We start from the raw sequence: 5,000 nt of genomic DNA, 5'->3' as shown, positions 1-5,000 counted from the left end.
GGTGCTGGGGGCAAGCGCCCGCCCCAGGGCCCAGCGTGTGTCGATGGTTATCGGGGCAACCGGCCGCACCAGGGCCCAGGGTCTGCCGATGGTGCTCGAGGCAACCGCCCGCACCAAGGCTCAGCATGTGCCGATTGTGATCGAGGCAACAACCCACACCAGGGCCCAGCTTGTGCCGATGGCGGTCGAGGCAAGTGCCCGTACCGAAGGGCAGCCTATGCCGATGATGGTCGATGCATGTGCCATCACCATGCGTCATCATGTGCCATTGATGGTCGAGGCCTTGGCCGAAGTTCGATTTTGAGCCACGGTGCCCATGCTTGGCTCCAGCATGTGCTGGTGCCGCATTTTTTTCACTCGGGACAGCATCGCCGGAGCATCGCCGGAGTACCGCCGGAGAACCTGACCGGCGGCATTGGGGTTCCGGCGATTGGGAGGGGGGCCGGGGGGGTGTGCGCACATGATGTGCGATGGGTGCTGGTACTTGGCCTTGTGTTGGCCCCCTATCCCTCATCAAACCTCTGAGAATTCACACCCCCTTAAAGAGCATTTGAGATTTTACAGGTTTGCTACCAGTAGCCGTTAAAGTGTCTGAAATGGGGACACTTTTTTCAAACGGTCACAAAATCTTCTCTACTTCGAGTTTTTAGCTGAATTTTTTTGTGCATGCCAACAAAAATATAAGGATCATGCCTACAAAATTTGGGGCCAAAAATCCTTATAAAAAAATTTTAAAAAATCCCGAACCGCAAAAAGTTTCAAAAATCATGAAAAATAGAAAACGAGTCATCTTCCAACGAAACTTCACGTGAAGGCTTAGGGGACCATTGTATGAATTTACAAGCCATAAAAATGGCATTGGCACGGCAGAAATTTGAAGATGTGCCTAAACCCACCAGGGCCCAGCGTGTGCCGATGGTGCTCGAGGCAACCGCCCGCACCAGGGCCCAGCGTGTGCCGATGGTGCTCGAGGCAAGCGCCCGCACCAGGGCCCAGCGTGTGCCGACGGTGGTCGAGGCAACCGCCCGCACCAGGGCCGATAGTGTGCCGATGGTGCTCGAGGCAACCTGTCGCACCAGGGCCCAGCGTGTGCCGATGGTGATCGAGGCAACCTGCCGCACCAGGGCCCAGCGTGTGCCGATGCTGGTCGAGGCAAGCGCCCGCACCAGCGCCCAGCGTGTGCCGATGGTGCTCGAGGCAACCGACCGCACCAGGGCCCAGCGTGTGCCGATGGTGCTCGAGGCAACCTGCCGCACCAGGGCCCAGCGTGTGCCGATGGCGCTCGAGGCAAGCTCCCGCACCAGGGCCCAGCGTGTGCCGATGGTGCTCGAGGCAACCTGCCGCACCAGGGCCCAGCGTGTGCCGATGGTGCTCGAGGCAACCTGCCGCACCAGGGCCCAGCGTGTGCGGATGGTGCTCGAGGCAAGCGCCCGCACCAGGGCCCAGCGTGTGCCGATGGTGGTCGAGGCAACCGCCCGCACCAGGGCCCAGCGTGTGCCGATGGTGGTCGAGGCAACCTGCCGCACCAGGGCCCAGCGTGTGCCGATGGTGCTCGAGGCAACCTGCCGCACCAGGGCCCAGCGTGTGCCGATGGTGCTCGAGGCAACCGACCGCACCAGGGCCCAGCGTGTGCCGATGGTGGTCGAGGCAACCGCCCGCACCAGGGCCCAGCGTGTGCCGATGGTGGTCGAGGCTGCCGATGATGGTCGAGGCAACCTGCCGCACCAGGGCCCAGCGTGTGCCGATGGTGCTCGAGGCAACCGACCGCACCAGGGCCCAGCGTGTGCCGATGGTGCTCGAGGCAAGCGCCCGCACCAGGGCCCAGCGTGTGCCGATGGTGGTCGAGGCAACCTGCCGCACCAGGGCCCAGCGTGTGCCGATGGTGGTCGAGGCAAGCGCCCGCACCAGGGCCCAGCGTGTGCCGATGGTGGTCGAGGCAAGCGCCCGCACCAGGGCCCAGCGTGTGCCGATGGTGGTCGAGGCAACCTGCCGCACCAGGGCCCAGCGTGTGCCGATGGTGCTCGAGGCAACCGACCGCACCAGGGCCCAGCGTGTGCCGATGGTGCTCGAGGCAACCTGCCGCACCAGGGCCCAGCGTGTGCCGATGGCGCTCGAGGCAAGCTCCCGCACCAGGGCCCAGCGTGTGCCGATGGTGCTCGAGGCAACCTGCCGCACCAGGGCCCAGCGTGTGCCGATGGTGCTCGAGGCAAGCGCCCGCACCAGGGCCCAGCGTGTGCCGACGGTGGTCGAGGCAACCGCCCGCACCAGGGCCGATAGTGTGCCGATGGTGCTCGAGGCAACCTGTCGCACCAGGGCCCAGCGTGTGCCGATGGTGATCGAGGCAACCTGCCGCACCAGGGCCCAGCGTGTGCCGATGCTGGTCGAGGCAAGCGCCCGCACCAGCGCCCAGCGTGTGCCGATGGTGCTCGAGGCAACCGACCGCACCAGGGCCCAGCGTGTGCCGATGGGGCTCGAGGCAACCTGCCGCACCAGGGCCCAGCGTGTGCCGATGGCGCTCGAGGCAAGCTCCCGCACCAGGGCCCAGCGTGTGCCGATGGTGCTCGAGGCAACCTGCCGCACCAGGGCCCAGCGTGTGCCGATGGTGCTCGAGGCAACCTGCCGCACCAGGGCCCAGCGTGTGCGGATGGTGCTCGAGGCAAGCGCCCGCACCAGGGCCCAGCGTGTGCCGATGGTGGTCGAGGCAACCGCCCGCACCAGGGCCCAGCGTGTGCCGATGGTGGTCGAGGCAACCTGCCGCACCAGGGCCCAGCGTGTGCCGATGGTGCTCGAGGCAACCTGCCGCACCAGGGCCCAGCGTGTGCCGATGGTGCTCGAGGCAACCGACCGCACCAGGGCCCAGCGTGTGCCGATGGTGGTCGAGGCAACCGCCCGCACCAGGGCCCAGCGTGTGCCGATGGTGGTCGAGGCTGCCGATGATGGTCGAGGCAACCTGCCGCACCAGGGCCCAGCGTGTGCCGATGGTGCTCGAGGCAACCGACCGCACCAGGGCCCAGCGTGTGCCGATGGTGCTCGAGGCAAGCGCCCGCACCAGGGCCCAGCGTGTGCCGATGGTGGTCGAGGCAAGCGCCCGCACCAGGGCCCAGCGTGTGCCGATGGTGGTCGAGGCAACCTGCCGCACCAGGGCCCAGCGTGTGCCGATGGTGCTCGAGGCAACCGACCGCACCAGGGCGGAGCGTGTGCCGATGGTGGTCGAGGCAAGCGCCCGCACCAGGGCCCAGCGTGTGCCGATGGTGGTCGAGGCAACCTGCCGCACCAGGGCCCAGCGTGTGCCGATGGTGCTCGAGGCAACCGACCGCACCAGGGCGGAGCGTGTGCCGATGGTGGTCGAGGCAAGCGCCCGCACCAGGGCCCAGCGTGTGCCGATGGTGCTCGAGGCTGCCGATGGTGGTCGAGGCAACCTGCCGCACCAGGGCCGAGCGTGTGCCGATGGTGCTCGAGGCAACCGGCCGCACCAGGGCCCAGCGTGTGCCGATGGTGGTCGAGGCAAGCTGCCGCACCAGGGCCCAGCGTGTGCCGATGGTGTTCGAGGCAACCGACCGCACCAGGGCCCAGCGTGTGCCGATGGTGCTCGAGGCAACCTGCCGCACCAGGGCCCAGCGTGTGCCGATGGTGGTCGAGGCAACCTGCCGCACCAGGGCCCAGCGTGTGCCGATGGTGGTCGAGGCAAGCGCCCGCACCAGGGCCCAGCGTGTGCCGATGGTGGTCGAGGCAACCGACCGCACCAGGGCCCAGCGTGTGCCGATGGTGCTCGAGGCAACCGGCCGCACCAGGGCCCAGCGTGTGTCGATGGTGGTCGAGGCAAGCGCCCGCACCAGGGCCCAGCGTGTGCCGATGGTGGTCGAGGCAACCGCCCGCACCAGGGCCCAGCGTGTGCCGATGGTGCTCGAGGCAACCGACCGCACCAGGGCCGAGCGTGTGCCGATGGTGGTCGAGGCAAGCGCCCGCACCAGGGCCCAGCGTGTGCCGATGGTGGTCGAGGCAACCTGTCGCACCAGGGCCCAGCGTGTGCCGATGGTGGTCGAGGCAAGCGCCCGCACCAGGGCCCAACGTGTGCCGATGGTGCTGGGGGCAACCGCCCGCACCAGGGCCCAGCGTGTGCCGATGGTGATCGAGGCAGGCGCCCGCACCAGGGCCCAGCGTGTGCCGATGGTGGTCGAGGCAAGCGCCCGCACCAGTGCCCAGCGTGTGCCGATGGTGGTCGAGGCAAGCGCCCGCACCAGGGCCCAGCTTTTGCCGATGGTGATCGAGGCAACCGGCCGCTCCAGGGCCCAGCGTGTGCCGATGGTTATCGGGGCAACCGGCCGCACCAGGGCCCAGGGTCTGCCGATGGTGCTCGAGGCAACCGCCCGCACCAAGGCTCAGCATGTGCCGCTGGTGATCGAGGCAACAACCCACACCAGGGCCCAGCTTGTGCCGATGGCGGTCGAGGCAGGTGCCCGTACCGAAGGGCAGCCTATGCCGATGATGGTCGATGCATGTGCCATCACCATGCGTCATCATGTGCCATTGATGGTCGAGGCCTTGGCCGGAGTTCGATTTTGAGCCACGGTGCCCATGCTTGGCTCCAGCATGTGCTGGTGCCGCATTTTTTTCACTCGGGACAGCATCGCCGGAGCATCGCCGGAGTACCGCCGGAGTACCGCCGGAGAACCTGACCGGCGGCATTGGGGTTCCGGCGATTGGGAGGGGGGCCGGGGGGGTGTGCGCACATGACGTGCGATGGGTGCTGGTACTTGGCCCTTGTGTTGGCCCCCTATCCCTCATCAAACCTCTGAGAACTCACACCCCCTTAAAGAGCGTTTGAGATTTTACAGGTTTGCTGCCAGTAGCCGTTAAAGTGTCTGAAATGGGGACACTTTTTTCAAACGGTCACGAAATCTTCTCCGGTTCGAGTTTTTAGCTGAATTTTTTTGTGCATGCCAACAAAAATAGAAGGATCACGTCCACAAAATTTGGGGCCAGAACTCCTTCTGAAAAAA

Source organism: Durio zibethinus, unplaced genomic scaffold, assembly GCF_047325235.1.
Source record: "Durio zibethinus cultivar Kanyao isolate XHJ-2024 unplaced genomic scaffold, ASM4732523v1 HiC_scaffold_2, whole genome shotgun sequence".
In the NCBI taxonomy this organism is placed as follows: domain Eukaryota; kingdom Viridiplantae; phylum Streptophyta; class Magnoliopsida; order Malvales; family Malvaceae; genus Durio; species Durio zibethinus.
The sequence above is the reverse complement of the archived record's forward strand: the minus strand, read 5'-3'. Positions refer to the sequence as shown.